This window comes from Schistocerca piceifrons, chromosome 4, assembly GCF_021461385.2.
Source record: "Schistocerca piceifrons isolate TAMUIC-IGC-003096 chromosome 4, iqSchPice1.1, whole genome shotgun sequence".
Lineage (NCBI taxonomy): Eukaryota > Metazoa > Arthropoda > Insecta > Orthoptera > Acrididae > Schistocerca > Schistocerca piceifrons.
Genome location: NC_060141.1, coordinates 777,937,279 through 777,951,026, shown reverse-complemented (window position 1 = coordinate 777,951,026; position 13,748 = coordinate 777,937,279).

Below are 13,748 nucleotides of genomic sequence, written 5' to 3'. Positions count from 1 at the left end.
GCACAAAGAGACACCATCTACCGAATTTCTCTCCACCAGCAGCTCGGAATAAAATCCTTCAACTTACAGTGATCTCGCAAATAGTTCTGTGTCTCACTGGGTGTCAAAAACGTCAGATAACGTTAGTGTTGACAACGAATGAAAATGCATTAGAAATAAAAATTATTATCCACCAGCAGATAGGTGTTCTCATGCTAGAGCTTGATAATACATAGTGAAAAGTTTAGTGCTGGGCCAGGATCCCAACCCATTCATGAGCAATGTGTGGAGATGCTGAGGAATATGCAGTTTTGAACAAACAACATGTTGTAGTCGAGCTGTATTGTCACGAAGGGATCAAATTCCGCGTTAAGGGCGGTCTGAGTTGCATTACCAGTTCAGAACCAATTTTATCGACATGCAGAAGCTCAAATAAAAGATGGAATAAGTTTCCTGTGACCATACACAGGGTTTGTTTCGTCACTAGCAATAAATAACTAGTATAGGAAAGGTCGCTGGCGATAGAGTTTCTACATGTCGCCACTCCTTACTTTATTGTCGTTCCACCTAACGTCTACTCGGTAGAGAAGGAATACCGTGTTTAATGTGATACCTTCTTCACTTGGCGTAGCCAGAAGAGAATTGAATCTGCCTCTCCATATAAAAAAAAAAAGAAAAAAAAACGGCAGAAGTTGGAATCGAACCTAGACCATCATCATATGAAACGATCATCAGTCCGACTGACCACCAAACCCTCTTTTTTTCTTCTTTTTTTTTAATTTTAAGAGTGTTCAGTTAAGAGTAGGTGGAGACAGGGCGGGCAGGGGTCGAAACCCGAGGCCTGGCTGCGATGTCTCCCCCCTCCCGGCCCTGAATCACTCCCTCAAGTAGCTTTTTGATTTATTTTTGTTTTATTTTTATTTTTTTTTCCACCAGGAAAAGGGTAAATGAAAAAAGATCTTTATTGGTACAAACCGCTGCGACTCATTTCGACTCTATTTTGTAATCACCGAAATAAAATAACGTAATTGCCACCTACACAGAACTGCCAACAGTGTAGGATGCAGAAATTTAAATAGGAAGTGTTCCTTTCCATTTGAGCTACTTTATTGCGCTATCTGTTTGCTGAAAATATCGTCCAGTGCAAAGGATATGCTGTTACTGTCTGTCTCTCAGACGTCTACATCCGACCATATGCATTATCTCACACCACTGTGGAATGCCGAAGTTCTGGAGTCTGCGTCATTTTGTTCTTTTCAGATTTAACAGACGGCCAGGCAGCAGATGCGTCTCAAAACATTTGTATTATGTATGGGGAGAGCGCATCGTGCCAAAACAGTCAGAAAAGTATTTTCTGCATTATCTGTCGAATGTATGCACTGGGTTGCCAAGGCAACTAGTTCATGGCGATTCGGTCAACCAAGTAAATGAATGTACCGGACATCCTGTAAACCACTACAGGGAGAGTGTGTGTCAGAATTCTCAACTTGCGTGCCGCAACAGTGCTGTGATAGAGAAATGAGTCGCAGCGAAGAGGGTTTGGTGGTCAGTTGGACTGATGATCGTTTCATATGATGATGGTCTAGGTTCGATTCCAACTTCTGCCGTTTTTCTTTCTTTTTTTTTTTATACGGAGAGGCAGATTCTATTCTCTTCTGGCTACGCCAAGTGAAGAAGGTATCACATTAAACACGATATTCCTTCTCTATCGAGTAGACGTTAGGTGGAACGACAATAAAGTAAGGAGTGGCGATATGTAGGAACTCTATCGCCAGCGACCTTTCCTATACTTGTTATTTATTGCTAGTGACGAAACAAACCCTGTCTATGGTCACAGGACACTTATTCCATCTTTTATTTGAGCTTCTGCATGTCGATAAAATTGGTTCTGAACTGGTAATGCAACTCAGACCACCCTTAATGAGGAATATGATCCCTTCGTGACAATATAGCACGACTACAACTAGTTGTTTGTTCAAAACTGCAGATTCCTCAACATCTCCACATATTGCGCATGAATGGGTTGGGATCCTGACCCAGCACTAAACTTTTCACTATGTATTATCAAGCTCTAGCATGAGAACACCTATCTGCTGGTGGATAAAAATTTTTATTTCTAATGCATTTTCATTCGTTGTCAACACTAACGATATCTGACGTTTTTGACTCCCAGTGAGACACAGAACTATTTGCGAAATCACTGTAAGTTGAAGGATGTTATTCCGAGCTGCTGGTGGAGAAAAATTCAGTAGCTGACGTCTCTTTGTGTGTAGTCAACAACGATATATGTGGGGATCGATTCCTAGTCAGCACTGAACTCTTAGTCATATTATTTCTAGATCAAACATGCTCACATGTCGGTGCTGGTGTAACAAACCCATACTTATCGTTCCCTTTCTCTAGAATATAACAGCGATACGTGCCGGGTTGGAGTCCTGAGAAGGGTAAAATTAATGTTTCGTCTCGTCTTTTCAGTTAATACATCTAGCTACTGCCGAGAAAACCCGATATGTCAAAGTTGATTGTGCTTCGATAAGAATCGGATTAGGTTCTGGGTTCGAATCCCTGTCCAACACAAAGCTTTACCTCACTGCATTTCAAGTAAGTTACATGTGGAGAAGCAGTTTTTAACATCTCTCGAATTTCGTAAACAGGGACAATAGATGCTGGGTAGGAATTCGCGACTGTTAAAAGTGTTTACGTTATGTAATTTAAAATTGATATTTGTTAACTGATACTGTCTAAAATCGGGGTATATCACTTTCTTTCTGCCTAGTCAGGAATGACTGTTAATATCGGTTAGCCACGAAATCTTAGTTTGCATGACCTGGGTTAGAATCCATATGCAGAACGAGTCGGTTCGTCGTGTCATTTGAAGTTCATACATATTCTCAACTAGCTGCTCATGAATAACGTAAATTTTTAATGACATTTTGTGTTTAATAACAAGTATGGTATGTTACTTTGAAGAGGAAATCATGAATACGACGAACTTACTCCGTGCATTACCTGTCTGACGTAATAATGAGAGTGCTTAAATTTCAGGTATGTCAGTTATTGCAATAAATGCGAGCTTACAAGCCTTAAGGACAGTCGTATCTGTGATGAGGTGTTCCCTGATATTTGTAGTATCGTGGTATTACTTTACATCTTGAGTTATTGCGATACAGAGCAGTGTTTTCTAGTGGTGACTTGTTGGAACCATTTTCAATAGTCAAACGACTGTATCAAGGAGCAATTAGAGGACCTGCTAGACAGCTGCGTTATGTTGGTTGCAGGGGAATAAGGCGAAATGCAATCCATGTCGTTTGGATACTTTTAAGCATGACTGCCGGCCGGAGTCGTCGAGCGGTTAAAGGCGCTACAGTCTGGAACCGCACGACCGCTACGGTCGCAGGTTCGAATCCTGCCTTGGGCATGGATGTTTGTGATGTCCTTAGGTTAGTTAGGTTTAAGTGGTTCTAAGTTCTAGGGGACTTATGACCACAGCAGTTGAGTCCCATGGTGCTCAGAGCCATTTGAACCATTTTTTTTTTTGAGCATGACTATTCTTCGTTAAGAATCAGATTAGGTGCTGGGTTCGCATCCCTGTCACAAGCTGTATATGACGGCATTTCAATTTTAAACATGTGCGTACCTTGTTCCTTGTGAATGACACCATATTAAACATCGTTGGGGGTAGTTCCCAGGACGGTAACTGTTATGACAGGATTCACAGTTTAGTACAAACATTTTCGTCATTTATTTTCAGTATCTGAATTGATAACTGATACTGGTGCATACGTCTATACTTCACGTCTCTTTATGCCTAGTGATCGCATCTCAATAAGGCACAAACAAAGGTTAGCTTAGTTAGCAATGGCTATAGGAGCTGGGTTTGAATTCGGATCCAGAACGACGATGTTGGTCATGTCATTTGAAGTTCAAATTTGTGTACACGTAGCTGTTGATGTGTTACGAGAACCATGATAATACTCGTGATTCGCTGTTAACGTTGAGATTTCCTTAGAGTGCTTGTTGCCGTTAATCCCGTTTTTCTACTGGTACGTCCAATATCCAGTTTCCAGAGCCACTCGCCGTTGAGGGACCTTCAACATGTGGATGGAAAACCTTTTAGAGAGCGAAAAACTTTTTCCAGTTGCCGTACAGGTTTGTAACTCCATATATCGTCTCAAGTATTTAATTTTGACTAAGGATTACTGTACGATATATGTAAAATAATCCGTTTTCTCAGAACTTTTGGAATGTGACTTGTTGTAATTAAGGTTAGATTATGAGTGTTATGGTGTGTCTCATCGTTAAGAGCGTGTTTTCTAATATGTTTTGTATGACGATATTAGTTGACACTTAGACTGACTGCCATAAAGACCTTTGGTCTCTTAGTAGGCTCTTGCGGTACACATTGTGTGTAGTCAAATAACTGTACCCCACGGGGTTTTGGTGTTTATAGGACCTGCAACACAGCTACGTTATGTTGGTCGTATTCGGCAGTGACCCACTTTTTTTGCTGTCAGGTGTACATTGTAAACGTTCCACCGTGGCAATGTACTCTTGCAAATTTATGTTGCTATTACGAAGACAACATCTAACATATAGTGTCTAACAAGTTCACAGTTTGGATTCATAATTTCAATGAACTGAAGTGTTTGTCACTCGACGTAAGTTCGTGTTACAGAAATCATTCTGATGTTTAGTTCATCAACACTGAAGTTTTATGTTCGACGAAATGTTGACGATGAAGTTGGACGGTGCGTGCGGTGGGGTGAGGTAAATGTCGTGACGCGGAGCCTGGGCTGGAACTCGATGTATCAGCGTCCGGCGGGATTGACGCCTCGTACCCGCCATAGCAGCGACGGTGCGGCTGTTGGTGGCGCGTGCCCAGTCGCGAGCAGAGCCGGACCGGTCAGCTGTTGTGGCGTGTTGCGGATGTTTCCCCCGCGATCAGCTGACCTGCTTCTCTGCACGGATCTCCGTCGAAATACATGTAACAAACATTCCACCACAGTGTACTATCTTTAAGGATACACATTATAAACTGTGGGAATGTAATGCAATTTGATTGTTGTTATTGTGGTCTTCAGTCCTGAGACTGGTTTGATGCAGCTCTCCATGCTACTCTATCCTGTGCAAGCTTCTTCATCTCCCAGTACCTACTGCAACCTACATCCTTCTGAATCTGCTTAGTGTATTCATCTCTTGGCCTCCCCCTATGATTTTTACCCTCCACGCTGCCCTCCAATACTAAATTGGTGATCCCTTGATGCCTCAGAACATGTCCTACCAACCGATCCCTTCTTCTGGTCAAGTTGTGCCACAAACTTCTCTTCTCCCCAATCCTATTCAATACTTCCTCATTAGTTATGTGATCTACCCATCTAATCTTCAGCATTCTTCTGTAGCACCACATTTCAAAAGCAATCTGATTAATCAGCGTTTATTGTCCAGCAAGCCGTCGTTTCTCTGCTTTGCACTGAATATGTTGGCGTGATAACGATTTTTATGGCCTGGTAACTGAACTGCTCTGTGACACTGCTATTCAGAGTTTATAACGCACAAGTTGCACTACACACTTTTACCTCGTTCTCACGGTCGATGCACTGCCACAGCGTCTCTCAATATGCGAAATCATTTCGGTTCGCACACACTAATTATTGCGGCCGAGCGATGTTTATTGTTAACTTCTTCGAACGGATCACTACCTACTCTCTAACACGACGTAAGTTTATTATTATTTGAGCACTGGGTTATTACAGTCAGCAACTCAACATTTAATTTACTTCAATGTATATATTGGTGCAGTTGCACAAGTCACTCTCTGTCCCTTCTACACACAATATTCCATCTGTATGCTGGGTTGCGTATGCTCACCCAGTCGATCTGGAATGCATATTAACCCTTCGTTACACAATTACTTTCAGTTATGGTGAGTCTTTATACTTACAATGTTCATTGCACTTTTCATAACATTGTTACAATGCATAAATGACTTTTACAATTACTTAAATGTGTGACTTCATACATTTCTCTTTCGGCGTAGCTCGCCAAGTTATCACTCATCCAATAAAGAGGTCTCATCATGCGCATATCAGATGTACTTGGGCATATTTCTCAATAAATAGTTTATTTGGTGAGAGAACTTGCATGAATAATCTGTCCTATGAGACTGCAGTGTAGTTTCCGTGTAAAATGAAGTAATTCCCATAACGCACAGTTAACGCTCAAAGACGTGTACAAAATACACAGGCTTCAATTGAAGCATTTGTACATATAAAGTGTACATCACATAAAATGTTTTCGATTCTTACTGAATTTATTTCAGTGTCGCTCTCAAATCATTATTGGTGGAAACACTGGTATACATAATCATTCTATGACTCAAAGTTTCTTTTATTTAAATAGAGACTTTCTCAGGGCTTTACTTTAACCTAAGACACTGAAATCTATTATGGTACTATATGAAAATTAATCATCAATTATCTATATACACTGTAATGAAAAATGACTCAAAGAATTGTTCAACAACTTCTAAACAAGAAATTGTTCACCGCTTGATGAGCATGAAATATTTCTACTGACACTAATCTGCCTGTAAGCCAGTCCTCATCTTGAATGAAGCTGAATAATAAAGTTTTTATTGATGACTGGTCGAGCAACGGCATTGTCGTATACGGTCATCTAGATTTTCCGGGCGTCTTCTTACGGGTAAAATAATTTCGTTGATGTCCCGTGCGTCTAATACCTGTCGAATTTTTCCATTCGCCTTCGTCACTGCTGCAAGAGGTCTGCTGTACGGTGAAAGAGAGGGCTCGATGATGTCCCACTGTAAAATCTTTCAGATCTCTTTCGCCAATGTCTCCCTTCTCGACCATGGGTTCAAAATGGTTCAAATGTCTCTGAGCACTATGGGACTCAACTGCTGTGGTCATAAGTCCCCTAGACCTTAGAACTACTTAAACCTAACTAACCTAAGGACATCACACACATCCATGCCCCATGCAGGATTCGAACCTGCGACCGTAGCGGTCGTGCGGTTCCAGACTGTAGCGCCTTTAACCGCTCGGCCACTCCGGCCCTCGACCATGGGATGGAGTAAGACGCTCGGCAGTAACTTTTGCGGGTCGTCACCTCTATATGATAGTTGTAACGCCTAACTACATCTGGTCGTTCAGAAAATACCATTGTATATTCTGACAGTAGCTGCGTTAGCTGTTGTTTTTGCATAGGACTGAGACTTTCTGATTGCTGAACTTTATTCTGGAATGAATCTACATTTACTTCAAAACCATTACTTTCCTTGTTGGGATAGTAAAGAAGCGTTGTTGGTGATTTATTATCTAAGTGCAGTACACATAGGCTCCTACGCCTGATATTTATCCTGTTACAACGTGGCCCAAGTACCTCTTCCAATTGCATCATTGACAGTTCAACTCTTCAGCCTTTATTAATTATGTTTAGCTTTCCTGCGGAGAGGACGATCACTGCGAACCTCTCACGGAGAAAATCTACTCCCAGTATGTAGGCCACCCTTAACCACTCAACAACGAGGAACCAGCTCACAGTGGCTTCGCCCTCTATGCAAATATCTACATGCACCTGGTGCTTAATTAACTGGCTCTGTGCGTTTATGGCTCCAGAACCCTTGCAGTTGTTCACTGGGAAAGTCGGGATACTTCGACCCATCCCATGTGGTTGAAACACTTCTGCACTCAACACACTGACCGAAGCACCTGTGTCAATGATTACACTCACTGTAATATCATAGAGTTTTGCTTCTATGATTGCTTGAATGCCTTCATTTTTATTCTTTGCACATTCGTGCGGTTCTGTCAGGAGATTATGCTCCATACTAATTCCTTCATTGTAAAACAGCATGTTGACTCCAGGTATACTATCATTGGTGGTGCTATCCCTTACCCCCTCCCCCCCCCCCCCCCGCCGGCCGCGGTGGTCTAGCTGTTCTAGGCGCTCAGTCCGGAGCCGCGCGACTACTACGGTCGCAGGTTCGAATCCTGCCTCGGGCATGGCTGTGTGTGATGTCCTTCGGTTAGTTAGGTTTAAGTAGTTCTAAGTTCTAGGGGACTGATGACCACAGATGTTAAGTCCCATAGTGCTCAGAGCCATTTGAACCATTTTTGAACCTTACCCCCCACCGCCATCGACGGAGAGCATATCGTCGTGGCCCAGTCTGGTTTGATGAATTATTTTCGTGCGAGTTGCTCGGACGGTTCTTGTCCGCGACCTCTATAATATGGACATGTTTTTATTTGCAGGCCGCCACTGCTGCGGGATAGGAGCGTTTTGCTGCGGTGGTCTGCTGTTATCATACCTCATTATTTGGCCGGTCTTGGTTTGGTCGGGGATTATGATTCCAGTTACAGTTATTTTCTTTATAATGACCGTTCCACTGTCCTCGCGAATTTTTCGAGCGGTTGGCCCCTGCTTGTCCGGAATCACATCGCTCGTTAAACCTTCCTTTTCTTTATTTGACAGCTGACCATAGCCGTTTTGATATCTATTGTTGCTACTACTCTGCGGATATTCACGCCGTTTGCCACCGCCCCCACCATTTCCATGGTTTTGGTTCGGTGCGTTATTATTTCTATCGTTTTTTCATCCTGAGCCATTGTTTCTCGCGTGTTCACACGCTGACTTTACGTCTTCATGGATTAGGTCTATCGAATTTAGTACTGACAGGAAATGCTCCGTATCAGTTTCGGGAACGTTTATCAGCTTTTCCTTAATGTGCGTTGGTAGATGCTGAATAAGGTTCTGGATTATGCACCTCTTTCCTAAGCCTCTCTTTAACAAGGCGTCCAATATTTTGCTAAAAATGTCTTCTCAAACTGCGTATATGTCATGCAGCTGTCCGCTACTTCAGTAGCCCATAATGCTGCATCACCCCGAATATAGGACATGACATACTGTATTTTCTGCGCTTGATGCCACGTGTTTGGCAAGACGTTTCTGAATTTTTTGATAAACACTACCGGATGTATGGACCTCCATTTGGTAGCGAAAGTTTGGAATTGTCTATTTATAACTAGACTTTCCTCAACAAATATTTTTGAGTTTTACGCATTTGCGCCTGGTGCAGAGGCTTTCTGCTCCGACCTGGAGCTGCCGCTTCTTGCATCATCGAACGAAGATTCCTCATTATTACGTTCCGCATATGTATGTGGGTAACCAAAAGCATTGGTTGCAGGCGACACACTTTCATTTTCTACACGTTTTCTGGTACCAGCTAAACCTCTTCCTAAGTCTCATATCTACTTCATCTGCCAATGGGGAATATCATCACTTAGTATTTGTTTGATAGTTTGAACATCACTCTGTACCTGGTTGTTTATTACAGCCCTAAAAGTTTCAGAGTCCTTATCGTCAAAAGCTGATTTCACTTTTGAATCAATCTTTTTCCCAATTTTGCTGTCATTCGATTCCAACAAAGAATTAAACTCAGTCTCAATTTTAGTCACTTGTTCGTTGAGTTTTTGTTCGACAAGCTGTGTAGAATGTATTTCTAATTTTTCTATGCGGTTAGCTAAAAATGCATTCCGTCAGGGAGACGCTTGGCTCTAAATCGGTCTCAGTGCACACTAAGATGAAAATCTACAACACAGTGATATGCCCAGCAGTAATGTACGGTTCAGAAATATGGAGCATGACTAAGCGAGAAAGGGAAAAACTATTAATATTTCAAAGAAGAGTAATGAGGAAGATATGGGAAGCAGTTTTAGATAAAGTAGAATGGAGGAGGAGGATAAATCTACCTTCTGATGCGACAACCAACTATCCTACAGAAGATAAAGAGCAAAACAATACAATGGATAGGCCATGTAGCCGGTATGCCAGTTGGAAGACAAGCGAAGATGGCACTAGCGGGGAAACCAAACACCAAACGCCCCACTGGACGACCAAGTCAGCGCTGGATGGATGACCTGGCGAAGGACCTAGCAGCCGTGGGAATTGAAGACACCTGGAGGAACCTGGCGCAAAACAGGAAACAATGGAGGCAATTGGTGGAAGCGGCGCGTGGTCTGCAGGGTCTGTGACCGCTGAATATCTACGTTTCTATGTAGCTAAAATGCCAGTTTCATCTAGAGTGGTAGTTTTCGCTACCTGCAGATTATTTACTTGCGCAGTCAACTCCTGTACAACCTTAGGTATTGACTCATATGTTTGTTTCATGTTTGCAATCTCCTTTTGCACTGATTTTAAGGACTGTACTACTCGTTAGTCACTCTCAACTTGCTGTGCATGAAAACTTTCGATTCTTTCATCTTTTTCTGGTTGCTGACAGAAAAAGGCTTCCAATTGCTTGCCCTTTACCGCTTGCTGGCGGTCCCGCTCGGCCTGTTGTTGCGCGAACTTCACCTGATAATTCAGCATGCGCTCTAACATGGCCTGAATCGAATATCTACCAGGCTCTGCTGCTGATTGTACTACTTCTTCTTCTACATCTTCTTGGGCACTGGTGGACGGTAGCACCACTTCCTGTGCCTCCGCCTCCACAGTTTCAGAGGGTATTTCCCCAAACAGACTGCTTGTGCTGTCTATAGCACTCGCTTCTACATTTACTACACTTTTGTTCCTAGGGGTCGGTAGCGAAAATACGTCTATTCTTATCCTTTCAGCAAGTTGCCCATATCGGTGAATGACATAGAAGTCCATTACATTGAGATAAAATATAAACAACTTACATAGCAGTGTTGCTGGATATTATTCATAAATAATTTACTACATTGGTTGGTTGCTGTTCACCAGTATCCATGTTGCCTGTGCGTTGATTACGCATTTTGACCGTATTTACGGTTTACGGAGGTGGGCGCAGTATCTGTCAACTTACTCGTGGCACACAAAATATATGAACTTGTACACAACACACCCTACTATGAAAAATTCTATCTACACTCAAATTCTGTCCTGTCACAAACAACTATCATTAAACCACACACATAACACTTGTGACATGTGATGACTTCACTGAAATTTATACTCTACTGTAGTCTTACCTTTAATTTGTATGGTTGCGTGTTCGGCTGCCCCAGGAGTATGTTGTTGTTACAATTTCTCTGTAGAATCGTGTTCTACTCGTTCGGTTTGCTGGCAGTGGTGTGGTTTTCTCGAGAGAATTTTACTTGCATTAATACATGGCAATTTGTTACAAAATATATATATGTATATTTATCAGTCAACACACATATACAACAAATTCTGAATGAAAAAACACAAAATTGTTGATACACTTTCGTGGCCACTGCTCATTCGTGCCCCACGCATCTGAGCGCCAAGTTGTTAAGTATCCTCGTGCACTTTTTTTTGTATAGAGTTTGACTGAATGTAAAAGAATGTTATTCATTTGCATGGTGGTAATAAAATCATGGATTGAACATTTATGATCTTTGGCTATAGTACGGTTTATATTGAATAACGCTTTAAGTAAGCCAAATTAGAATTATTTATTAATACCATCAGTTGCTGACGGGTGTTGATGTATACCAACGGGGACAGGTTAAAATGTGTGCCCCGAACGGGACTCGATTCCGGGATCTCCTGCTTACATGGCAGACGCTCTATCCATCTGAGACGCTGAGGGCACAGAGCATAGAGTGACTGCAGGGAATATCTCGCGCACACCTCCCGCAAGACCCACATTCTCACCTTATATGTCCATACACTACATTCGTAGTGTCCCTAACCAACACACTCATTACTCGTGGAAGACGTTCTTACGAAGTCCCGTAAGAGTTAGGGTAATATGTGTGCATCCGCAGAGAAGAGGAATGTCACGGCCGGTATTGAAAGAACTATATACTTATATCGACATGGTGTCTGTTCTTGCGGCCATCTCCAAACGAACAGACACTATATCGATATAAGTATACAGAGTGGTCCATTGATAGTCACCAGGCCTTATTTCTCACGAAATAAGCGTCAAAAAAAAAAAAAAATACGAAGAGCGAAACTCGTCTAGCTTGAAGGGGGAAACCAGATGGCGCTATGGTTGGCCCGCTACATGGCGCTGCCATAGGTCGAACGGATATCAACTGCGTTTTTTTCGCTTAGTGGTAGATGGCGCTGTAACAGTCACAAACGTATTTTAAGTACATTGTATCACGTAACATTCCGCCAGTGCAGACGTTTTTGCTTGGTGATACATTATCCGTGTTAAAATGGACCGTTCACCAATTGTCGAAAAGGTCGATATCGTGTTGATGTATGTCTATTGTGATCAAAATGCGCAACGGGCGTGTGCTATGTATGCTGCTCGGTATCCTGGACGTCATCATCCAAGTGTCCGGACCGTTCGCCGGATAGTTACGTTATTTAAGGAAACAGGAAGTGTTCAGCCACATGTGAAACGTCAACCACGACCTGCAACAAATGATGATGCCCAAGTAGGTGTTTTAGCTGCTGTCGCGGCTAATCTTCACATCGGTAGCAGACAACTTGCGCGAGCTTCGGGAATCTCAAAAATGTCGGTGTTGAGAATGCTACATCAACATCGATTGCACCCGTAGCATGTTTGTATGCAACAGGAATTGCATGGCGACGACTTTGAATGTCGTGTACAGTTCTGCCACTGGGTGCAACAGAAATTACGGGACGATGACAGATTTTTTGCACCCGTTCTATGTAGCAACGAAACGTCATTTACCAACAGCGGTAACGTAAACCGGTACAGTATGCATTATTGGGCAACGGAAAATCCACGATGGCTGCGACAAGTGGAACACCAGCTACGATGGCGGGTTAATGTATGGTGCGGCGTTATGGGAGGAAGAGTAATTATCCCCCATTTTATCGATGGCAATCTAAATGGTGCAATGTATGCTGCTTTCATACGTAATGTTCAACCGATGTTACTACAAGATGTTTCACTGCATGACAAAATGGCGCTGTACTTCCAACATGATGGATGTCCAGCACATAGCTCGCGTGCGGTTGAAGCGGTATTGAATAGCATATTTCATAACAGGTGGATTGGTCGTCGAAGCACCATACCATGGCCTGCACGTTCACCGGATCTGACGTCCCTGGATTTCTTTCTGTGGGGAAAGTTTAAGGATATTTGCTATCGTGATCCACCGACAACGCCTGACAACATGTGTCAGCGCATTGTCAACGCATGTGCGAACATTGCGGAAGGCGAACTACTCGCTGTTGAGAGGAATGTCGTTACACGTATTGCCAAATGCAGTGAGGTTGACGGACATCATTTAGAGCATTTATTGCATTAATGTGATACTTACAGGTAATCACGCTGTAACAGCATGCGTTCTCAGAAATGATAAGTTCACAAAGGTACATGTATCACATTGGAACAACCAAAATAAAATGTTCAAACGTACCTACGTTCTGTATTTTAATTTAAAAAACCTACCTGTTACCAACTGTTCGTCTAAAATTGTGAGCCAGTAGTTTGTGACTATTACAGCGCCATCTATCACAAAGCGAAAAAAGTGGTCCAACTAAAACATTCATATTTCTTTACGTACTACACGAATATGTGATAAAAAATGACGGTTCCTATTTTTAATAAAATGCAGTTGATATCCGTTTCACCTATCACAGTGCCATCTAGCGGGCCAACCATAGCGCTATCTGGTTTCCCCCTTCAAGCTAGACAAGTTTCGTAGTTTGTGGTTTTTGCGTTTGACTCTTATTTCGTGAGATATTTGGCCCGGTCACTATCAATGGACGACCCTGTATTTAGCAAACCAAATGTTCATTATCGTTGCAAACAAAAAAGATAAATTGCAGTTCTCACT